General features: G+C 36.2%; 1 long non-coding RNA gene across 1 annotated transcript; it reads left to right on the top strand.

The window, feature by feature from the left end:
- Window positions 1–18,900: 18,900 nt before the first annotated feature.
- On the top strand, window positions 18,901–25,769 carry LOC136811695 (uncharacterized). Its single transcript, XR_010847262.1, has 2 exons — window positions 18,901–19,216; window positions 25,473–25,769. It is a non-coding gene; the product is annotated as an uncharacterized lncRNA (long non-coding RNA).
- The last annotated feature ends 479 nt before the right edge of the window (window positions 25,770–26,248 follow it).

Below are 26,248 nucleotides of genomic sequence, written 5' to 3'. Positions count from 1 at the left end.
TCGCCTTGGCAAACTTAAATTTCATCTGATTTCATTTCTCATCTAAAGGATTAAGATTCAGCTAAGATATTTGAACAGGGTGTCAACGGAACTTTAACTTAGGCCATGCAACCTTTAAAACCTCGGGAAATGAACATAGTCTTTAAGAATTCCTTAAATGCCTTGAAAAAAAGTATTTATTTGATACAAGAACCTTGTTTGATAACATTTTTGTTTTGTTTTTGACTGAATTCTGTTCTCAAGTTTTGAAAACTTTCTAAACTTTTCCTTCGAACTTTCCCGCTAAAAAACCCTGACTGACGGATTTGGTTGAGATTTAGCTCGCTTATTCCTTGGGTGAATATCTAGGGGTGCTTTTTTATTCATTTTTTGAAAATTTAGATTTTTGGTGCCTAGGTACTAGTTTTTTGTTTGTTTTATTGCTACAATTGGTCCAATATATAATTTGAAGCCACTGAAGTTGAGCCCAGTGCTTTGCACACGTTTGACTTTTTGCCACTAATTTTAAACTCAAACAATAAAACAAGTGGCAAACGCTCAGATTTCAAGTGCTTCCATCGACTTCCAAGTCCAAAGGGCTAGACTTGAGACTCCTGGATGTTATTTTTCATCCAGAACGCCCACGCGTGGTGCGCGTTTTAGGTGCGTTCTTGATAGAAAAAAAGTGGTTTCACTTTTTCTTGCCTGGGAAAGGTTAGAGATTCTACTCTAGCTCCTCGGGCTTTGAACTCAATTAGTGCTTCACATTACGTGACGAATATCATGAACTCTCTGAGGTTAGCTTTACTACCGGCTACTTAAAATTTTATCACTGTTAACCGTACTTTTTCAGCTATGGTGATTTCACAGTGACGAAGTTCTACTCAAGATGTTTTGCAGTAGTCTGGGCACTAGTTGGATTAGTGATGACATTAATTATCGGAGCCATAGTAACAGCCTTAACAACAGTAAATGGTGCAGCTCAATTCAAAATTTACGGTAGCGAAGTTGGGGCTTTGAATGGTTCGTTTGAAGAAAAACTGGGACTTTTGAGAAATGGAAAAGTGAATGAAAGTAAGTATGATTTGTTTATACAAAGTGGCAAGCGCCGGTTCATATCAATTTCTTGTCAAAACTTTTCCGGAAAAATCTTTTTGTTTAAAATTCGTCTGTAAAGAGAGATGAAAAAATTGTCTAGTGACGACGAAATTTTTTATCGACGAAGTTTTTCACCGATAATTTGTTTACCGACAAGGTAATACATAACCTCACGAGTTGAATTAAACTAATCTTTTTTCAGGAAACTGAGACTACTTTAAAGTCCTTAATTTCGCAACTCACCCTGTTATAGACATCCACTTCGTCCACCACTTGGCCAACCTACTTTTATGCCTATTTACTACTATAGTGGATAGATTTATTTGGTCTTCGAATTAGCTTATGTACTTTATTGACGAAATCATCATTGTTTTATTACCTTAGAAAGAGCATATACCACTGTCCAATCGCTCAGAGAAGACCTGCTTGCAGGCAAGATCGAAGGAGGGCTACTAGATGCATACACCGCCGGAGTGAACGCACATCTCTTCAGAGACGAACGACTCCGCGCGGCCACGAAATTGGAATAACCGCGGTCGTATGGTTTTGTTTTGTCTGCAGGTTTGAAAAGTGTGGCGACGGAATTTAAAAGTTATATTAAAACAGAAGAAGATTGGATACTCGGCATCTTAAAAAATTCCACAGAACCGATGGGAGTAAGTTTTTCAAAATTCTTCAAAAATAAAAGGCAGAGTTTTTTGTAGAAGCTACAGTTAACGCTCTCTTATTTGACATTCTGCTATTCGATATGCTCAATTATTCGATAATATGATAGGCCACCTTTAACAAGAAACTCTGATAAAGGATGCTCCTTTTATCGGTGAAAATCCAATTCCCCTTGAAATTGAATGTGAAAGCGTTAACTGTTATTCCAACTGAAATGGTTAAACTGACAAAGAGTTTTCACTTTGGGAAGGAGGTTTTTTGAGCATTTTTAGGGAAAGCTTTTTATCAGGACCAAAAAACTAAGTGTCGTGGGTGTCATGTACTAACTGCTTGAACCCCTCTGTGTAAAATTGTGTCTTGAAAGTTATTGGTGTGGAATATAGATGGCTGACAATCATATATTAGTCTGACTTTTGAGACATCGAAAAATTTCAATTAACTTCCATGTATCACCACCAGCAGAGTTGAAATCGCCTTTCGATCCAGAATCGAGTATTTTATCAACAGCTTTGGTTTCCATGACAATAATGATTCTTGTTTTCTCAATCTTTGGGTTGATATGGTCACACTATCTGAAGAAATTGAACCAGAAAAATACCCAAAGACTCAGTAAGATCTATTTCCTCTTCCTACCAAATACACCTTTTCGGCCGTAGCTACCAATTGCTGCGCGGGCATTTTTTTGTCCGCTTTATCCCACTAAAACTGTCCCAGTCCTTTTTTCGCACCAATAGACAATAGAAAAATGCGTCAACAAAGGATTGGGACGGTTTTAGTGGGATAAAGCGGACAAAAAAATGCCCGCACGACTACGGTCAATACAAAAAGGTGTATTATTTTACCTTTTTTTTATAAGAACCAGTTAATTTTGTATAAGGCTCGGCTGTTCTTATTTTTGTGATTTCCAGTCTTAAATTGACATTTCTTGACAAATTCGACAAATTTGATTACCTCCGTACTTCTTTATCATAGAATATCCACTTAGTTTTGCAAGGTAGGTTTCGTTCACTAAAAGAGCACTTCTCCCGCCCGCCTGCGCGACTTGCAAAAACCTCATTGAGTTCACAAAGTTCCGTATTTTCTTTGTCTTTTCTAAAAACTGAGGCAATCTAACAACCTGTGAAGAGTTTCGGACAATCATTTTTTTTAAGTCAAATATCACGTGACTATGAAGCGCCAAAAGAACAATAATAAATTCATGCTTTTTGTTCAGGTAACAAAGATCTTTCCAATCAATGTAACGACATGGTCAATGATTTCGAAAGTTCAATGAATACCAAAATTTCAGAACTGGAAGATTAAACATTCTCTACAAAGAGAACTTTTAATCAAAGATTATTACGGACATAGCGCTATAGATCATCATGCGCGTCACGGTGATAGACTACAACGCATGTTAAATAACAAACTCCAAAGGAACGCTATTAGACCAGTTCTCCCGAACAAAGAGGATCAATTAGACCAGCAGGGTGATATTGAAACAGGAGAAAGAATTCAATTTCAAACCCCTCGAGAATTTAAAGAATCGCAGGAACGGTTCGAAGAGACTCCAGTCGATGCTTTTGAGAATAATGGTGGTGAGGACACGATGGAGCATTCTGTAATATAAACTCTATTGAGCATTCTGTAATATAAACTCTATTGAGCAATCTGATGATATTAACTCTTTGGAGCAATCTGATGATATTAAACTCTTTGGAGCAATCTGATGATATTAACTCTTTTGAACAATCTGATGATATAATTTCAAAATAGTGTTGTCAGAATCGCGTACCGTATGTCGAACGCTGTTAACATATTTTCTAACAATATTTCAATTTCGACGCTGTAATGAATATATTTTTTCATATCAAACCAATATTATAAATCTGAAATTTTTATATTCCATCTCTGTACATTTGTTTTCCATTTACTTATCGCAAATACATTTGTTTCCTCTTACCAATAGACTATAGCTTACCTGGGAAGAAACAGGGTTAGACCAACCTCGTTCCCTATGCGTACTATCATCAGCTTTTTGATGCTTACTGATAGCGCCAGATAATATTCTTTGGCGTCAATCAGTAACATAAATAACAATGAATTGGTACTGTTTTTCACGCCGGAGCTCGATTTGGAAAAAATCCATTACGTAATGCTTCCAACAGACAGTCGGGTACAGGCGATAACTCTCCATATTGGGACTTAAGACAGTTGCACACGACGACGAAAGTCTGAATGGAAACGAGGCTGAAAAAGGGTAAAAATCGATTTTATCACTCCGCATATCAGCTTTTTTTTCCCGCGCTTTTGCCAAAAGAATCGCACCTTAAGGTAGGTAAAGTACGATATTCTGAAGAATGCACCAAGTTGGCAGCCTAGAAATCGGTTGGTAAAATACTCGCAAATATATGTATACTAAACTAAAATGTTTGTTTTGTCAGCTTGGTTGTACTTTTATCTTATTTTCAAATAGCAGTACCGCAGGGCCCGCAGCACTTTCCGAAATTTTGCGATTTTGGCGCTTAGGCAGCTGAGGTCACAAAAAAATTGGACGGGGTGCGAACAATCCCAAACCACTTTTAATTGAAGATATACAACCTAAATATCTAGAAACCATCAACCGGAGTTGTTGAAATTACTTACCGGACGTGTCCGGTAATATTTTAGTACCTGATGACGTCATGCGTGCCCATAGGTTAACTGAAAAATTTTTGAGAACCAACATAGACATATTATATACCAATTGAAGCGTTTTTTAACGTAGATTAAGAAAATGGTCAGTAACCATATCTGAAAATTTTGCTATAAAAAGTTAGAACGCTTTTCCTTTATGTCCGTAACGTCAATTTTACCTGTCCGAGACGAAAAAAAAATCAAAAATTCAAACTTATCAAAATTGAAATCTAAGACTGCCATTCGAAAGCTGTCAAAAATCGATTTAGAAGACTTTTAAGTGGATATGTATGATTTCTTAACCTAACTCGAGAAAATCGATCCTAAAGAAAGTGTAAATATGACGTCATCAAAACTTCGGAAGCTTTTAACTTTTTAAACGCGTCGATTGGTATATAATATGTTGTTGTGCGCAGATATGTAATTTTTGCGCAGATATGTAATTTCTGCGCAACTATGTAATTTCGAGCTGCGCAGATATGTGATTAAATTTCTGCGCAGATATGTAAAACACGATCTTTAAAATCAATGGTACCCCATTGATAGCTTTTACCATTATTTTTACCTTTTTTGGACTTAGGTATTTTAGCTAATTTCTATCAAATACAAGAAGTAATATCTTATTATGAGCATCTACTATTATAAGAATCATCGTTATAAGAAACTGATCTATAACTTTTAACATGGAATAGCGCCTAAAATGGAAAAAATTATTTTTCTTATAAGCATCATCTTTATAAGAAAATGATCTATAACTTTTCAACCACTAAGTCTTAACTTTCGGTGATTGGTTCTTTCAAAGCAAACATAGAATAGCGCCTAAAATGGAAAAAAATTATTTTTCTTATAAGCATCATCTTTATAAGAAAATGATCTATAACTTTTCAACGAATAAGTTTTAACTTTCGGTGATTGGTTCTTTCAAAGCTAACATGGAATAGCGCCTAAAATGGAAAAAATTATTTTTCTTATAAGCATCATCTTTATAAGAAAATGATCTATAACTTTTCAACCACTAAGTTTTAACTTTCGGTGATTGGTTCTTTCAAAGCAAACATGGAATAGCGCCTAAAATGGAGAAAATTATTTTTCTTATAAGCATCATCTTTATAAGAAAATGATCTATAACTTTTCAACCACTAAGTTTTAACTTTCGGTGATTGGTTCTTTCAAAGCAAACATAGAATAGCGCCTAAAATGGAAAAAATTATTTTTCTTATAAGCATCATCTTTATAAGAAAATGATCTAAAACTTTTCAACCACTAAGTTTTAACTTTCGGTGATTGATTCTTTCAAAGCAAACATAGAATAGCGCCTAAAATGGAAAAAATTATTTTTCTTATAAGCATCATCTTTATAAGAAAATGATCTATAACTTTTCAACCACTAAGTTTTAACTTTCGGTGATTGGTTCTTTCAAAGCAAACATGGAATAGCGCCTAAAATGGAAAAAATTATTTTTCTTATAAGCATCATCTTTATAAGAAAATGATCTATAACTTTTCAACCACTAAGTTTTAACTTTCGGTGATTGGTTCTTTCAAAGCAAACATAGAATAGCGCCTAAAATGGAAAAAATTATTTTTCTTATAAGCATCATCTTTATAAGAAAATGATCTATAACTTTTCAACCACTAAGTTTTAACTTTCGGTGATTGATTCTTTCAAAGCAAACATAGAATAGCGCCTAAAATAGAAAAAATTATTTTTCTTATAAGCATCATCTTTATAAGAAAATGATCTATAACTTTTCAACCACTAAGTTTTAACTTTCGGTGATTGGTTCTTTCAAAGCAAACATAGAATAGCGCCTAAAATGAAAATAATTATTTTTCTTATAAGCATCATCTTTATAAGAAAATGATCTATAACTTTTCAACCACTAAGTTTTAACTTTCGGTGATTGATTCTTTCAAAGCAAACATAGAATAGCGCCTAAAATGGAAAAAATTATTTTTTCTTATAAGCATCATCTTTATAAGAAAATGATCTATAACTTTTCAACCACTAAGTTTTAACTTTCGGTGATTGGTTCTTTCAAAGCAAACATAGAATAGCGCCTAAAATGAAAATAATTATTTTTCTTATAAGCATCATCTTTATAAGAAAATGATCTATAACTTTTCAACCACTAAGTTTTAACTTTCGGTGATTGGTTCTTTCAAAGCAAACATAGAATAGCGCCTAAAATGAAAATAATTATTTTTCTTATAAGCATCATCTTTATAAGAAAATGATCTATAACTTTTCAACCACTAAGTTTTAGCTTTCGAGGCTTTCGACCTAAAATGAAAATAATTATTTTTCTTATAAGCAACTACTTTACAAGAATCAAAGCAATAACTCTTGATAGAGGGTAATATATCTTTCGTTTATTAGTTTTTGCAAGTAAACAAGGGATGACGCATAATATGACCATATTTATTTTTCTTATAAGCATCAGCTTTATGGGAATCAAATAACTCTTTGAAGAATAGTATATACCTTTCGGTAATTACCGTATTCCTTCGAATACACGCTCCTTCTCTGAGGGAAAAGACTCCCCTCAATAGGAGGTTTTAAATTTTTTAAATTAACACCCCTTTCTTTAACACCCCTCGAATAAACACCCCTCCTGAAAGACTTAAAATCAAAAAGACGCCCAGGACGTTTATTCGAAGAAATACGGTAGTTTTTACAAAGTTAACAAGGGACAACATGTTAAGAATATCTTTAGGCTGAAACCTAAAAAAAATAAGAGTATCCAAATTCTTAAAAAAAAGTGAACCCATCTATAGCAAGGTAAGCTCAAGATTCAGATTTTCTATTTATCTTATCGGTACAACCTAATAAAAAAGTACAATACCTATAATAAGATCTTCGATAGAACCTCGACTCGAGACAGTCGCACCTATGTAAACTTTATTGATTTTGTAGATATGGATTGCATTTCTTTACTAATTACAGTGAGATAAAGTAAAATTCTATTGGTTGTCTTTACCAACGCATGGAATAATTCATGATAAAAACTCCCTTTTCCTTTTCATGGTTCCATCTACGAGCAAAGTCATTATATTTGATTGGATTATCCAATGAAATAGAGTGGGATTATTGAAGGTCTGATTCTCGCTCGAACTTAAATTCTGAAGAATGTCATACATTTCAGGAACATTTTGACACTGATTGTTAAAGATATTAAAAAAAATTACATGTCTTTCTTATTTTCCCCTTACAAATTAAACCAAGGCAAAATATGCGACTTTAAGCCATCTAAAAGGAGACAAATTTAATTTTTTTTCTAAGTGGAATTGGCATTCTGCAACCGCTCTATCGAAAGAAATAGGCAATTCTGCTAAATCTAACATTAGTTTATAAGAATTTTATAAGAACAAGGATATTTTTCTAAGTGGAATAGGCTTTCAGAGACTTGATTTATCAAACAAAAGCTAACAAATAGTGTTTAAGAGTTATGAATTGTGTTCTTATAAAGTTGATGCTTATAAGAAAAACAACATTTTCTAGCTTAAGCACAATCCTATATTTACTTTGAAAGAACCAAACGCCAAAAGCTAATAATCATTGGTTTAGAAGTTATGAATTGTGTTCTTATAAAGTTGATGCTTATAAGAAAAATAAATGTTTCTAGCTTAAGCACAATCCAATATTTGCTTTGAAAGAACCAAACGCCGAAAGCTAATAATCATTGGTTTAGAAGTTATGAATTGTGTTCTTATAAAGTTGATGCTTATAAGAAAAATAAATGTTTCTAGCTTAAGCACAATCCAATATTTGCTTTGAAAGAACAAAACGCCGAAAGCTAATAATCATTGGTTTAAGAGTTATGAATTGTGTTCTTATAAAGTTGATGCTTAAAAGAAAAATAAATGTTTCTAGCTTAAGCACAATCCAATATTTGCTTTGAAAGAACCAAACGCCAAAAGCTAATAATCATTGGTTTAGAAGTTATGAATTGTGTTCTTATAAAGTTGATGCTTATAAGAAAAATAAATGTTTCTAGCTTAAGCACAATCCAATATTTGCTTTGAAAGAACCAAACGCCAAAAGCTAATAATCATTGGTTTAGAAGTTATGAATTGTGTTCTTATAAAGTTGATGCTTATAAGAAAAATAAATGTTTCTAGCTTAAGCACAATCCAATATTTGCTTTGAAAGGACCAAACGCCAAAAGCTAATAATCATTGGTTTAGAAGTTATGAATTGTGTTCTTATAAAGTTGATGCTTATAAGAAAAATAAATGTTTCTAGCTTAAGCACAATCCTTTATTTACTTTGAAAGAACAAAACGCCAAAAGCTAATAATCATTGGTTTAGAAGTTATGCATTGTGTTCTTATAAAGTTGATGCTTATAAGAAAACTAGCTTAAGCACATTCCTATATTTACTTTGAAAGAACCAATCGCCGAAAGCCAATATCACTTTGATAAAAAGATATTGACTTGTTTCTTATAAAGATGATGCTTATAATAAAAACAACAATTGCCAAATCTTTGGCATAGTCCAAGAACAAAGTCCAAGATATTACTTCTTGTATTAGAAAAATTTATGTTAAAATCGAGTCAGTTTTTCAAAAAATAACTAAGTCCAAAAGGTCGTGTTTTACATATCTGCGCAGAAATATAATTACATATCTGCGCAGCTCGAAATTACATAGTTGCGCAAAATAATTACATATTTGCGCAGAAATTACATATCTGCGCAAAATAATTACATATCTGCGCAGAAATTACATATCTGCGCAAAAATTACATATCTGCGCATAACATATGTCTATGCTTTTTTTCATAAAAATTTTCATTTTGCTTGTGACGTCATCAAATACGAAAATATTTTCGGACGCGTCCGGTAATTATTTTCAAACTGTCCGGTTGATGATTTTGTGTTCAGAAAGGTCGTATCTATTAAAAACTATCAGGGGGGATCGGGTTCAATAATCCGAAATGATAAGCCGTCGTCGAACATAGATGTCGTCGTCGCCGCGCATAGAGGCCGTGGTCGGACATAGAGGTCGTCGCCGGACATAGAGGTCGTGGTCGGACATAGAAGTCGTCGTCGTTCATAGAGGTCTCAGCCCAATTTTTTTCGGTCTTTATTTTATAAGTTCTGGTCTGGAAATTTGACAACACAGTCTCCAAAATAACACCTTATCGTATTTGTGTATAGCAAAGTCACGGCAGAACGTCGTCTTCTTCGATAACATAGAGGTCTTGGCCGGACATAGAGGTCGTCGTCGAACATAGAGGTCTTGGCCGGACATAGAGGTCGTCGTCGAACATAGAGGTCTTGGCCGGACATAGAGGTCGTCGTCGAACATAGAGGTCTTGGCCGGACATAGAGGTCTTGGCCGGACATAGAGGTCGTCGTCGAACATAGAGGTCTTGGCCGGACATAGAGGTCTTGGCCGGACATAGAAGTCGCCGTCGAACAACGGGATCATTAGCCTGGAGGTCACTTAGAGCTTTTTGATAGACTGGATGACGCAGATAAGTGGCCATTCTGATTTTTATTCTGCCCAGCCAGACTCTAAAGTCGTCTGGAAGATTTCAGATGTTTTGGAAATTAATCAATGATCAATGAATGGGGTGATGATTTTTTTTCAATATAAGTCATTGTAGGCATTTCTGTTGGTTCTTCGCTTCGTTTTTAGCCAAGCAAGCTCGCTAATGCTTCTTACTCGATGTCTTGAAATTGCCATCGAGCGCGAAGTAAGAAGCAAGATCATGGCTTTTACAAACAAATCACCTTCTTCAAGTCCTTGGATTGGAACTATCTTCCTACTTTGAAACATTCTAACTGCCTTCATCTGCTGCCCTTGACTTCCTTCTGATTTTTGCGAAGCATAAGATTTGAATTGTTCACTGGTGATGTTTGGATATGAATCATGATTACTGGACCACTTTTCAGTAGAAGGAGGAATTTCCAAAGGGTTCAAACTGGACGAAAACTTGTAATGTCTCTTAGCTTTATTCTTCAATGTCTCTTTATTCTTTTTTACAAGTTTTGGGTAGCGAATAAAACGTTTGATTCGATTAATCAGCTCATCTTTGGAACCTGTTGAAGAAAGACCAATGTCTTTTAACCACTCTAATGCTTCTTCTTTGGTAAATTTAGATACATTTTCAACTAACTTCTTCGCGCTCATTCTACCTTCCTATATTTTTTATTTACTTTCGCTTTTGTATTTGGCTGTCGCTACCGATTTGTTTACATTTTAGCTACCATTTTGAATTTTTTTCCCCCCAAGAATTTCCAAGAATCTCTGACCGCGCCACGGGAAACTGAGTAATATTCGCTTCGCAAAAACCACCCTGAGCAAGATCCACCCCGCCAGATAAACCGCCTTCGTTGATGCGAACCGCCCCGGCGAATTCTATGTTCGACGACGACCTCTATGTCCCTATGTCCGGCCAAGACCTCTATGTCCGGCCAAGACCTCTATGTTCGACGACGACCTCTATGTCCGGCCAAGACCTCTATGTTCGACGACGACCTCTATGTCCGGCCAAGACCTCTATGTTCGACACAACCTCTATGTCCGGCCAAGACCTCTATGTCCGGCCAAGACCTCTATGTTCGACGACGACCTCTATGTCCGGCCAAGACCTCTATGTTCGACGACGACCTCTATGTCCGGCCAAGACCTCTATGTTATCGAAGAACACGACGTTCTGCCGTGACTTTGCTATACACAAATACGATAAGGTGTTATTTTGAAGACTGTGTTGTCAAATTTCCAGACCAGAACTTATAAAATAAAGACCGAAAAAAATTGGGCTGAGACCTCTATGAACGACGACGACTTCTATGTCCGACCACGACCTCTATGTCCGGCGACGACCTCTATGTCCGACCACGGCCTCTATGCGCGGCGACGACGACCTCTATGTTCGACGACGGCTTATCATTTCGGATTATTGAACCCGATCCCCCTGATAAAAAACAACTGTTTAAAGTTTGCTTGCAAACTTTGTAGCTACTGCGCTTTTTTATGTGACCTCAGCTGCCTGACTAGTAGTGCAGACGCAATTTTTTTTTCCGTGAACGGACGGAAGTATCTTCGACGGTCAGAAGTATCATCATTTGACGGCCCATTTTCCCTTTCCTATCTTTCACCTTATCTGTTTTTTCTACTTTCTGAGACTTACTAGTAGTTTCTCATTTCTGACTGAGTTTTCATACCTGTCAATCATTTGTCCATCAATTTCGACCATTCTAATTTTCGCACCGAGTGGGATTCGAACCACCACCAAAGAAAGACCTTCAGAATCGGAAGCCAGCGCTCTATCCGTTGAGCCATCGCCTTTCTGGTAGCTTTTATCGTTTTTTGATCCGAATTTCGTAGCATAAGATCATCTTTCAGTCTATACAGTTCCTGAAGCTTTTCATCATTATGCCACGGTTGGTAGATTTTTGGATTTCTGATTACTGGTATGTTGTTTGATGCAGCCTCATTAATAGATTTCAAGAGTTTATCATTTAATGATGTGTTATCGTTTTCTAGTTCAATCGTATTAAGGTTTTCGGTAGTTGTATTTTTGAATCTTGTAAGTGTTTCGGCATTAGTCAGAGATGAGTAGTCGAGACGTTTTGGTTGTACTGTCTTGTTTCTTTTGATGTACCGTGCTAGTTTTGTACAAGGTGTTTTAAACGTTGCAATAACCAGTCGATGGTCACTGTCAAAGTCATAGCTATTGTATACTCTACAGTTCGTTATGTATTGTCTAAGCCAGTTACAAGATAGGACGAAATCGTAAATCTTTTTGGTGGTGCCGTCTGGTGAGTGCCAGGTTACCCTTCGACACGTTTTGTGGGTAAACCAGGTATTGATGACGGAAAGTTTTTGAGTATTGAACAGTTCATGAAACCTTTCGCCATTATTATTAACGACAAGGTCATTGATAATTACATGTTCTCGGAGTGATGAATTGTGCCATGCGGCCGACGACGTAGCATTGAAATCTCCGATACAAATTATCTTTCGATTATTGTCTGTAATAAGTTGTTTTCTCAAAGTAGTGTAAAAGATCTCCTTACTTGACGTTGGGCTGTCTTCCGTTGGTGCGTAGCAATTCACTATTCTAATTGAGCAACCGTACAAATTAATGTCTGCAGCAATAAGTCTTGCATTTATGCATTTGATTTCTTCAACAATAATGTTACTATCGACTTTTATCACGATTGCTACTCCATGTTGTCGTTTCGAGGAGTGTCCTGACCAGTAAACTTCATACGCTTTATCTCTAGTTCCTGAATTTTTATTAATGCCGATCCCGTTTTGATACGACGGACTTCTTGAAGTCCACATACAGATAAGTTAGCTTTATCGATTTCTTTAATTGCTTTCTCAAGTTTCTCGTCTTCTCTAGCTGTGCGTACGTTTATCGTTCCGAGCTTCCAGTCGTGAAATTGTTTCATGCTTGAAATATTGATGATGATGTTCGACCAGGTGATTGGGGCGTGCAAGGTCAATGCTCTCGTCCCAAGACAAATAAAATCAACTCATTCCATTTGTCACGAGTGCAAGTCCATGGGTGTTGACATCAGTTGTTATTTTTATCTGAAAGACAAAGTGCCTTGCTCCAACTTCCCTGGGGTATCCGGCTTTTAGTGGCCGGGTTTCCCCCAGATTTATGTGAAGATTGCACCCATAGACTTATTCACTAATTCTTAATGGAGTGAATTTTTTTATCTATCTATAATGTTATTATAATATGGGTAAAAGTACCCCTTTTTTAAACTGATTGTTTAACTGCGCCGAGTATGCACCCGGCACAGTGACAAGCCGTTACTAGCAACCCTGACCCTACCTAATTGATTGGTAATGACCCAATACCCCCTGAACCACGGAATGACGGATAGGAAAAATTAAAAATGATACTTCCGACCGTCAAAAGATAATACTTCTGACCGTCGAAGATACTTCCGTCCGTTCACGGAAAAAAAATTTGCAGTGCAGACAGTGTTTGTGCCGTATTCATTTTTTTTTTTTTTTTTTTTTTTTTTTAATGTTTTTTTTTTTTTCCGTTCAAGCATTTTCGGAACGTAATACAGTAAAACCTCTAATTAACGGACACTCTAAAAGGCGGACACCTCTGATTAGCGGACAATCTCATTTTCCCCGGCCGTTTCCTAGTCAAATCCTCATAAAAAAGTTTCTAAAAGGCGGACACTCAATTAGCGGACCCTCTGATTAGCATAGCGGACAAATTTTTTCGCACAAAATGACCAAAATCTCTATTTTAGCTCTCTAATTAGCGAACATTGAATATTAAACGGATCACAGACGTCCAAAATCGAAAAAAAAATTTTTAGATATTTTTATTTCAATTATTCAAATTATTTCTACAAATTTCCAGTTTTTCCTTGACCCTTTCAACCAATTTAGGTGGGCCAAAGAAATCATAAATCACTGATTTTCTTTTATTTGTTAAAAACTAAATTGTTACGTTTTGATAACCCTTCTCTTGTTCTTCTATGGCCTAGTGTCTGCAGATAAGTACTTTAGACCCCAATTTTGTATTTTCGACACCCTGGAATGGCCTAATTTCAAAACTGGAGCTCCAAGAAGATCAAAAGTTTCTAAAAGGCGGACACTTCTAATTAGCGGACACTAACCCCTTTCCCCGATGGTGTCCGCTAATTAGAGGTTCCACTGTATACTAGAGAAATTAAATACAAGTCGGTATTGAAAAATATAAAATATTTGTGCCGTATTTTGCGTTTATTTATTTATTTTATGGGGCGGGGAGGGTGCGAGGGTGTTATCCTTTGAAAGTGAGAAGGGCGGTAAGTCGTGAGAAATTTACAGGAATCCATTCAAAATGCACCGTTACCCAGTCCAAACTCAACACCGGGTGGAGACAAAACGCAGAACGGCGGAATGCCGGAATGCCGGAACCGGAATAGCTGTTCCGGCCGGAATAGCTATTCCGCGGAATATGATTTTTTTTATTTTTTTTTTATTTTTTGTAATAGCTATTCCGCCCGCGGAATATGATTTATTATAATAATAATAATCTTTCTCTGTTATCACCCCTGAGGGTATATCTATGTACATAATCATCCATAATCACTCATTACCACCCATAATCACCCATAATCACCTATAATCAGCAATCGGCTACCTCATTGGCTACCGTGAGTATCACAGCGCGAATAAATTCGAGCTGTGAAGACAAAGTTTTTTTTTAATACAAGATCTTGTAGAAAAACGCTCGCAAAGTAGATATATTTCACCGTTTGGCTTCGTTTGGCTTAGAGGAGGTTGCGGATCATGTCTGATTTGCTTTTTCAGAAAATTTGTGAGAAATGAAAGGCGGAACGATTATGTCAGTAGGGAACTTTGCGATGGCTTGCTAATTCTACTAGATTTTCCTTGCAATCGTACCTAACTGACGTACGGGTCAGATCAGTGAGGACAATTTTTCAGTCCCTTTTGATAACATTGATTTCCATACTTTATGATGAAGACAAAAGACCCCGAGATACCAGGCTCTTTTAAACCACAAACGAGAAATCTTTTTTAACGTTTTATACTCCTTCTCTTCATAAAAAATATCTCCAGATTATCTTTCAAGGATGAAGAGTGAACCGTCCCTATTTTTCATTTTCAAAAATGAACAGCATAAAAGTTTAAAGAAACAATTTTATTATGAAGCAAAATGGAACACACTCATTGGATTTTAAATTTAGCATGAGTTGTTGCGATAAACAGACTGTACCTTTAAAAGGTTGGTGAGTTCAGTCAAAACACAGATTTGATCTGCAGCGTCACGCTTCACCTTTTGTCTTAATAGATGAGTCAAATTGAAACAACTATCGCAAAACAAACTCTCTGGTTGTTTTTCTTAACTTCAGAAAAAGTAAATACCCTATTATAGCACACAAATTGAGTGTTTTATTCCCTAGGAATAGGGCCCATAGAAATTCTTCAAACGGAGAAAAGTTTCATTCCATTTGGGATAAAAAAAGCTGGGCGATTTTATTCATTCATGCCAGCTGTAATTCTAAAATATTAAACGACTTACCCTTTTTTGCAAGACTTCATCGTTCCTGACACACACAGCAAACAAGCCAAGAATGTATCACTATTATTGGAAGTAAATATTCTAACTTCTTATTATCGCAAACTGTACTGTAGTGTCAAGGGCCCCTGTCAAGTGTAATAAGTTAATCGAATCTAAAACATTTCCTATCCAACTCCTCCAGGTCCAAAGCAAATTTTGAGTATTTGGATCGAGTGAAACATTTGCATCAGGGCTATGGGTGTCATTAGAAGTATTCACCCTCATCAAAGATCAGAAAGATTTAGACTTTCTCAAAGTCTTTGCCTTAATTTATTCTCCATACCACAACAAAATATCCAGCTAAATATTTTTGTCTAGCACTAGCAGCACAGCAGAACTTCTGAATTTCAGCAACATGACTGCACTCGAAAAAAAAACAGCTTTACAGTAGCTATTCTTCTATTGATAGATCCCATATTTCGGATCAGCCAGGATAGATATATAACAAGAAAACTTTTTTAATCAGTTTGATCATCACGTCCCTATCTCACTTTATTTTTTTCACTCGAAATTCTTTTTGTTTTGATTCGATTTTTGTGTTATTTTTCTTTCTTGAGTGACGTAATTGTGTTCTGCATTTTAAAAACAAAATTCGATTGACAATTTTCGAACGTTTTGCAATGCAGCGCCTTCCGATTAGAAAACCCAACCTTGTCCTCAGAGGTTAATATTTTCTCTTTGAAAACTTGACCTCTGATACTCAGGGTACTCATTGGCTGTTTTTCGTATATAAAGGAATGCACTCGTGCACTCGCTTGTGAAGTCATTCTAATACACCTTTCCCGGGGTGTTGTTTGGGATTTTATGTTTGAGTGTGTCCCTTAGATATAACTAAGATAGAACTAGATTAATTATACCTCACGGAAAATTTGACCGGCTAAAAACGCCGTACGACCCGGCAATCGTCCGTACGGGGACGACCTTGCGCGGCCCGTAGCCCGGCGACCGGTAACAGTGGAGTGATGAAATTTGGCATGCTCCCCCCCCTTTCGATATGCTTGACGTCTCCAGAAAGTTTCAAGTCGTGAGACCTACCCAGTCCGGCGGTAGGGGAGGGGGTCATTCACGGTCCCGTACGGGTCGTTTACGGTCTCATAGCGCCCTTCCGTCAACTTTTCAGGACTTCAGACCTATTTTTTCGGAATCTGCACCCAAAAAAACATGAAACATCAAAACCTGGATAAAAATTTTAAAGGTGACTTTGACCCGCTTCGATCCGGGGATCCCTAGTGCGTGAAACCAACGCTTTAAACCATTTAAGCTATTCCGGTTCCGGCATTCCGTCGTTCCGCCGTTCAGCGTTTTGTCTATACCCCTCAACACCGGTGCAGGTATTTGTTGATGAGCCAATGAGCCAAAAGAGGGAAGATGCTGGCACTGCACTGGAAGATGATCTTTTTTTACTCTTTTTTTGCATTTTTTAGCTATATATTTTTCTTCATTACGTATTTGTTTGTTTATTTTTTCTTTAACTATGTCAGTATGTATTTGTTTTTGATTTCAATTATCAATAGAGTGAGTAAATTTAGGCTTGGCCAAACTTTTCCAAAATTGAAAATAACATTAATTCAGTACAGTCAGGACCCTGCCAACGCACCGGACTTAACGAACACCGGACACGCGAAAGTCCGGTGTAAAATGAGAATTTTTTTTACCACCGGACAATCTTTACACCGGACTTAAGGAAGTCGGATGTCCGGTGTCGGAGAAGGATATTTTTTCCACCGGACAATCAAAACACCGGACATGACCAGTCCGGTGCGTCCGGTGTTTCTTAATTTTTTGTTTCATAAATGTCCGGCGTCCAAAATTCCCTGTATGCAACACCGGACTGACACCGGACTTATTGCGTCCGGTGTAACGAAAGGATACTTTTTGCCACCGGACAAATACACCGGACAGTCCGGTGCGTCGGCAGGGTCCTGTACAGTCAAGTATCAAATATTTGAGGTATTACGAAAATCGCTGCTTTTTGCCGTAATCGCTTTCGTTTTTAACATAAGGTCTTAGCAACGGGTACCCCGGGCATAGTTACGGAGCATTGAGAAAAAATCCTGACATAGAATTTCAAAAAGATTCACACTATACTATAGACCTTTTTTCAAAGAGGATGTCCTGTCGAATAGTTATGTAGTCCAGCCATAAAAACAATGATAGAGCCATGCATAATTACTGTATCATGCATATTGTATTAATTATGCATGGTTTTATCATTGTTTTTCTGCTGGACTACATTATTCAACAGGGTGGCCTCTTTGAAAAAAGGTCTATCATATTCTCCAGTATGGATTTTGTGTAACTAACGCCGAAGCTCTTCGGCGTACAACTGAAACGTTTTTGGCGCATTGGTGTAAGGGTCCTTACAAAGATTGTTTGATTTTCAGTTGGCGTAAAGTAATAATTCCAGCTCGGTCGGCGTGAATGACTCCATAATCCATCGATTTTTACCAGGCGTAGTTAATCGATATAATCGATAATCTTGAGTTATTGATAAATAATCGATAAGTAATCGATGGATTAGATATCAATTAACCGATAGAATCGATAGGTAATCAGACCTTTAAAAAATCTTGAGTATCGATCAGCGATCGATTATTTCCAAATATCGATTTATACTTATCGATCACATATCGACTACATACAACCTATCGATTACTTATCAATCATGTATCGATTACTCAGGCTTCGGCATATTAGGCGTGCGATCGCACGCGCACGCCTCCGCACACGCCTAAAAGCCTTTTAGGCGTGCAATTTATCACACGCCATAAATCATGAAAACCTAGCGAGGCGTGCGATCAATCGCACATGCAAAAATTTATTCTAGAAATATTTTTTCTGCTTGTTGAAAGAAGATCAAATATCATTTTCTACTTTAATCATAAGAACCAAATAGATGAAAGATAAACTTTCCTTTACTCTTTCAAACTGCTATATGCATACAAAATTTCTTATAAAAAAGTTACTCTAATGGATACACATCTTCTCTCTCCTCTTTCTCTCATACTATACTTTGGTCTTCAATAAACAAGCCCTTCTCAAAAATAACTTTTGCTGCACGATTTTTCGTCTCTCTAAAACCTTTTTAAAAGTATCACTTTTGCTGTATGATTTTTCCTCTCTCAAATCTTTTTCCTTCCCTCTGAGCATGCTATGTTTATGAGGTCGTTGGTTTATGACAATAAACTACCTTACCAAAATATTGACTAGAAAAGTATACTTTCAGTATATAGAAAGTATACTGCATTCATACTTTTGCTCAAATTTAAGTATTAAAGTATACTCTAAGTATACTTATCAAAATCAAAGCATCACTCAAATTAACCAAATTTGTACTGCATTTATACTGCAATCAGAAAGTATAAGAAAAGTATACTGTTTTTATACTTTACTGTACTTGTTTTTGAAAAAAAAGATAAAAAGAAAAATAAGTAGGTGCATTAAATCAAAAAGTATACTTTAAGTATACTGCCCTTGGAGAGGGAAAGTTCTTATTTGTTTTGAAATCATTTTTCCTTTGTTAATTTTCATGCATGAAAGATTTTTCTAAAAAGAAGTGAATTTTATAAAAACTTTGAAACACATGAAAAAATTCTCTCATAACATCAGAACTTTAAATGTGTGTGGTTGTGAGAGAACTTTGTTTGACCATTTTTTGAACAGTTGAAATTTTAAACATTTATAAATTTGAAGATGAAGTGTTTGCTAACAATTAGCAAAGGTTTAATGGATGATGTGCAGCGACCTTGCTTATGTAAGTATATCGACTACCTGTATTATTATTCAAAACTAATATGCACTATGTGAGTGTAATGAATCTTGTTTGTGATTATATACTAGTCTGTGACAGCATGGTGAGTTAAGGTAGTTTAAAGTTAAACCTGACTTGAGTGGATACGGATTTTCTTTATCTGCTTAAGAGCTTTTAAGAATATTTACTTTCAATGTTACTGACAGTTACTTTACTTTCAATGTTACCAGATTAATAGGAGTTTGGTTTTAAAATTTCTTCATATTCATATAAGTTTTATAGGCATGAACTTTGTAAATTTCATTGAAGAATGTGTTTTGAGTGGCCATGTGGTTAATACTAGCAATTTGTATGAAAGTATATTTTGTTTATACTTTTTTGCAGTATATTTGAAGTATATTTCCATGCAGTATACTTAAAGTATATGGAATATTGTTCCAAAAATTTAGTACTTTAAGTATACTTTCTATAACATCAAAATATATACTGAAAGTATACTTTTAGTACCTCTGAAAGTATACTTGCAGTACAATATAGAATATACTTAAAGTATACTGAGTTTTGGTAAGGTTCTTAAAAGTTACTTTTGCTGCATGATTCTTCTTCTCATTTGTTTTCCTAAAGTAAAGTATTCTCCTTCTTGATTATTCAGTGCTCTTTTGGTTTCTGTTTTTGTTTTTCAAATATGAAGATTGAATATGCACTTTCTTCTTTCACAGGAAAAAATGTTAAAAACCCAGGCCTGGGAACAGGGCATTTTCGGGGTGGGAAATGCCTGTTTTCGGGGGTGGGATTTGGGTTTGGAACATGAAACATGCCAAAGGCATTTCGCACCCCGAATTTTTTTAATTTGGAGTCGAAATTGCCCTGTTCCCAGGTCAAGGATATTAAAATTTCGGGGCCGAAAATGGCCTGTTTCCAGGCCTGTGTTTTCAACATTTCGGGGCTGAATTTGGCCTGTTCCCAAGGGCTAGATTTTCAAACTTTCGGGGTCGAAAATTGCTAGTTTTCAGGTCGGTGTTTTTAGTAGACAAAAATCACGGGTTGTGGAGCTGGTCATTTTCGGCCCCGAAATTAAAAAAAATCCGGGGTGGAAAATGCTTCATATTCCAAAGCCAAATCCCACCCCCGAAAATGGGCATTTCCCACCCCGAAAATGCCCTGTTCCCAGACCTGTACACGTTCCATTTTCCCCAGCCCCGAAAAAAGGCATTTCCCACCCCAAAAATGTACTGTTCCCAGACCTGTACATGTTCCTTTTTCCAAAGCCAAATCCCATCCCCGAAAAAAGGCATTTCCTACCCCGAAAATGCCCTGTTCCCAGACCTGTACGCGTTCCATTTTCCCCAGCCAAATCCCAGCCCCGAAAAAAGGCATTTCCCACCCCAAAAATGTACTGTTCCCAGACCTGTACATGTTCCTTTTTCCAAAGCCAAATCCCACCCCCTCAACATGGTCAAAATTACGTTAAGTTTCTCATCGGAAGCACATGAAAAAACGGATTTGACCTTTATCTTTTGGGGATAATTGCTTTTTTCCTTGGAACTATTTTACATATATTAAAATATTTTATACACTATTTATATCTTTTGTATGCAAATAAAAACTTAAAGATAAAATAGATATTTTAAAGATAAATATCTGAAATTGTTTATCTCATATTATTTAAAATCAATGAAATATTAACAAAAGCTTGAGATAAAGATATAATAAATATCTGTATATATTCTGGGCGACTTCAAGAGTTCTTTAGCTAGTGATTTCAATTTCATGTCAATCCTGAAATATATCCAGAAAGATTTGAAAATGTGTTTAACGTGGCAATACTTTTACTACTAGTAGTCCCTACCCTACCCCAACAGGGGTATCAAATTAAAAAACAAATACAATAAGCGAATAAATTACTAGCTTTCAGTTTTTACACTGCTATGTTTGTTGCATTAAGCAGAATACTAATTAAAAAGACGTAACAAAATCTATGATAAAAAAATCTGTCAGTGAAAATATAGAAAAACGTTTTCGGTTTTCGTGGGTTGTAATATAAATACAAACATGGGAAATCCATCCATCCAACAATGAAAGCAATAATAAAACAAAATTTTAACAGAGGTTCTATCTTCGTAAAGAGTTACTTTGCGATAATGAAAACATCGTAAATTATACATAAACATGTTTGAGTGTTTGAGAGTATTTTGACTTGACTTCATGTTATGTTTTTCTTATCTTTACCACCACAAAATTATTCAACATAATAGAATTTATAAACTATTTTCAAGCATAAAAATATTTGGCTGAAGCAAACTTTGTACAAATTTTATATATTTAAATGATAAAGTAAAAACATCTCAAAATTTTTTTATTATAATCCTTTGTGACAGTACTTTTTCTGTTGGGAAGTTGGAAGCTTTCCACCGAACAGAATTGAGCACTGATAACTAATAATCCAAATAAAAAAATAATTTCAGACAGTGCTATAGGCATCATAACTTTGCCTGAAAATGCAATGACTACAAAGTGGATTTGTACCGTCAAGGACTCTAACTTGGGACAGTCTGACAAAACATGGGACAGCAATTCGGCAATCATTTTACCGAACCTCTACCTATTAAAAGTCATTTTAAATTAACATAGTCCCAAATCATAGAAAACAAACTTGTTGTCAACAGAGATTTAACAGTGAAAAAACAGTTCAGAAAGTCAACCATCCCATGATATGACACTCGTCCCAAGTTAGAGCCGTTGACGGTATGCCGGATATCCAAAACAATAACAACCCATTATATGATATACACAATCATGTCAATGTCATAAGGTACTTTCAATTTTTTGCGGTACTTTCAAAATTTCAGAATTTTTGGGCACTTTCTTTGCACTCGCTTATCCTTTTCTTGTCCTGGATCCAATCAAAACCTGCACGTAAAACATACCCCAAAATCAGTCACGTTTATAACATTATAACTCCGTCTTTGACGACTGGGGGGAAGAAAAAAATTTTGAGAGTTAAAGTAAAGTTTATCCCTCAGCGCAGTCAGCGATGAATCCGATCTGACCGTTAGTGCCTCTTCAGCCATTTTTGAGATGAATAAAATGAATCATGAAATCTTTGTTATCTAAAGGGATGGGTGAAACCATGTTTGAATGAGCCTATATCTTGGATATCTCTCCTCATATCAAAACTGTTCAATGCGATCGAAAAAAATCTTTCTCAGCTGAATTCCATGATAGGGAATGTTTGTGAAGCTATTATAGTCATTGTTTGCACCAATATAAAGTTACTTCTGCAAGTTAGTAGTCTCCATCAACAGCTTTCGAAAGCAGCGAAATCGACGAAACTACTTGAGTGAAGTTTGTAAACAAAAAAGCAAGTTTCACACATTCATTATGTTAAAAAAGTATTGTCTTTTATTCCAATGTATGATAGAAGTCTATTCAAATACATTTGATGTTGGTTCCAAGTAGTATTCTTCTTCTTTCTTACCAAGAATCACCAAATCTACTCAAAAAGCACTGTTTTTCAGTGCTTCCCCAGCCAAAAATGTAAACAAAATGGCTTCCGCCTTGACTTTTGTCCCGACACGCACATCAACTGCAGCGCAGCGAGCGGCTCCAGAATTTGGCTAATGGAAAAACCATTGAGTTTCAAGCCGAAGGCTAGAGGTCAATCTCTTTGGTAGGATTTGAAGCCAACAAATCCTACCAAAGTTGCGCGGCCTTGAGCGACCCGCCTGGTTTTTACACAAATGACAGATTGAAACTAAAATTTACCGCTTAATTTCGAAAAATATATCACTCGAAGACAAAGGAATTGCTAGATTCAATCCGTCATCCAAAATACGGCGCATATTTTAAGGCTTCAATTTTTCTTGCCTGAGAAAGGTTAGAGATTGACCTCTAGCCCTTCGGGCTTGAAACTCAATGGGAAAAACCACCCGAAAACGACTGTTTTACAGCCCCAAAACCCAGGCCTGGGATTTGGCCATTTTCGGACCCGACTTCAAAAAACCCAAGCCTTGGAAATGACCCGTATGCAAGGGTGGGTTTTGGGTTTGCTTTTTAGACAATTTTCATTTTTTGAGCTATAAAAACGCAGGCCTGGGAAATTGCCAAATCCCAATGGAGTCCTCACTTTGAAAAACCCAGGCCTGGGATTTGGCCATTTTCGGACCCGACTTCAAAAAACCCAAGCCTTGGAAATGACCCGTATACAAGGGTGGGTTTTGGGTTTGCTTTTTAAACAATTTTCATTTTTTGAGCTATAAAAACGCAGGCCTGGGAAATTGCCAAATCCCAATGGAGTCCTCACTTTGAAAAACCCAGGCCTGGGATTTGGCCATTTTCGGACCCGACTTCAAAAAACCCATGCCTTTGAAATGACCTGTATACAAGGGTGGGTTTTGGGTTTGCTTTTTAGACAATTTTCATTTTTTGAGCTATAAAAACACAGGCCTGGGAAATTGCCAAATCCCAATCCAGTCCTCATTTTAAAAAACCCAGGCCTGGGAAATGGTCAAATCCCAGGTGGGTTTTTCATCCGAAAATTTTTTCAGGTCTGTAAAATAGCTAAAAAGACACCCACATTTTTATTCAACTTATAGCAAAATGAAAATCCCAAGGCAAAAATTTTTTTGATGAAAACCCACCCCGAAAATGCCCTGTTCCCAGGCCTGGGTTTTTAACATTTTTTCCTGTGTTTCCTGTTGTCTAGTTTTTATGTAGATAAAAGAAAGATCATTCTTAGGAATTGTTCAAAAGTTTGTGCCTCATCATTGTTAATGATGTTTATAAAATAAAAGAAAAAAACGATCGCACGCGATCGCACGTCTAAAGAAAATGAGGCGTGCCATGATTCGCACGCCTAAATTACTAAAAATTACTATGTAGGCGTGCGATGATCACATGCCTTCTTTTTTCTTATGCCGAAGCCTGATTACTTATCAATCATGTATCGATTACTTATCGTTCGTGCATTGATTACTTATCGTCCGAGCATTGATTACTTATCAATTATTTATTTATCTTCGATCACGTATCGTTATCGATTATATATATAGTGACCGACTATTGACTAAATTACCGGCCCTTTTTACGCCATCCCTTATTCCACCAACGAGCCCAAAAATAACGCTAATAAGGTCCGGCGTAAAAAGCGCCAAGATAAGGTATTTAATGAAGTAAAGAAAATTTCTGGAATTCGCCAAATCTCATACCCATCTTATTACTTTGAATAAACGCCCGCTTTCGAATTAATAATGCTCCTCCAAAAAGGCAAACCATTCAATAACGCCCCTTCTCTAAATAAAACGGTAACTTGGTTTTTTTTAAAACTTTTTTTTGTTCAGCCTTTCAGAGGGTTTGAGAATGCTTCAGCCGAAATTTACCGTATGCTTATAAAAAAAATGAGTGTAGTAGCTTTTCTAGGCCCTTTGCTACCAGGGGATTGGATTCAATCCAAAAGTATATATACATCCCAATCGAGATCAGCAAAAAATGTTGCTTTTAGTTTCGCGAAAATGACGAAAATTCGAGAAATCGAGAAATTTAATCTCGCGAAGGCAAAAGTTAATCCAATTAAAGTACCACTCCCTAAAATCTGATAAATAATCGTTCATGAATCAATAGTTGATCAATTAACTATTTGATCGGATTAACCAATTTTTGATTGATATGTAATCGATCAAAAGCTGTGATCGATAGCCGATCGATTTTTAATCGATACTTAATTTAATCGAAGTATAATCGATCTATAATGATGGATAAACAATCGATGACAAAATTGATCGATAAATAATCGAGCTTTGAAAAAATCTTGAGTATCGATTACCTATCGATTCGATTGGTTAATCGATATCTAATCCATCAATTACTCAAGATTATCGATTATATCGATTAACTACGCCTGGTTTTTAGCTTCTATTTGGCTGAATTTGCTTTCGCTCACTTGCGCGCTCGGGTCAATTTATTAATTATGTTGGCGCATGCGCCTCTTTTCCCATCTTGCACCCTTATTGAAAAATTGAATGTTGGTACAAAAGAAATTTTGCTTGGCGTGAGGCTTGCTGCACGGAAAAATATCTTCGGCGTGAGATTTCGCGGAATCCATACTGGCATATTCTACATTACAAAATACACCTGTTCTATGTTGGGTTTTTTTCTCGGTGTTTTATAGGCTTAATTATCGTCATGCGAAGTAAATAAAACCCCCTGGAAATCTTTAGGTTTTGATAAGCAAATTACTTACATACTATTGTTTACTTTTCAGGTATTCATCCAATCAGAATTCACGCTCAGAAACTCTCAACCAATCAAAATTCAACCGTGACGCGGGAAATGATCCAATCAGAATCCCGAAGCTAAAGAAGCGGTATTCATCCAATCTGAATCGCGTAACACGAAAGCGAAAGTGAAAGTAAAAGCGGAAATATATTCTTTTTTCGACATGATTTGCATATATTAGAACAGAAAGAAACGCCAATTTGTCAAAGATTTGTTTAAAACCACCTTATTTTTTGTTGAGTATCGCCTAAATTTATCGAAAAAATATGCTTTTCAACATTAATCTTAAAATCTCTTTTATTGTTAAGTATCCCCGGGGAGCTCAACGCCGAAAGAAAATTTAAGCGGGCGGAACCGCCCTCGTAGTTTAATCCCGGGATTGAAAAAACCTGGAGGAAACCTTTTCCGTACATATAATGTAGCTAAGGAATTTTAAAACACGGCATTTAAAGTGAAACAAGATGGCGGAGAAGTAGTGATTGGAGGTTTTTGTAATTAAACAGCATGACAAAGGTTTGTTATATTTTAGCATAACAAAGACAAACTCAGGAGGTAAGATAAATTGTCAAACGCAATCGAATCTCAATCGAACATCAAAATTCTGGGTAATATTCGATTGTTGGTTCGATTGTTGTTCGACTGGTTCGGTCGTCGATTCCGTTCGATTGAGATCGTCTGGCTTTATTCTTGCAGCTTCCCAACATCCAAGCTCTCAAACATCACAAGCCGAATAAAATTGCTTTTGATTTCCCGTAGGAATTA

Source organism: Clytia hemisphaerica, unplaced genomic scaffold (assembly GCF_902728285.1).
Source record: "Clytia hemisphaerica strain Z4C2 unplaced genomic scaffold, Clytia hemisphaerica genome assembly, whole genome shotgun sequence".
Taxonomy (NCBI): Eukaryota; Metazoa; Cnidaria; class Hydrozoa; order Leptothecata; family Clytiidae; genus Clytia; species Clytia hemisphaerica.
The sequence above is the reverse complement of the archived record's forward strand: the minus strand, read 5'-3'. Positions and strand labels throughout refer to the sequence as shown.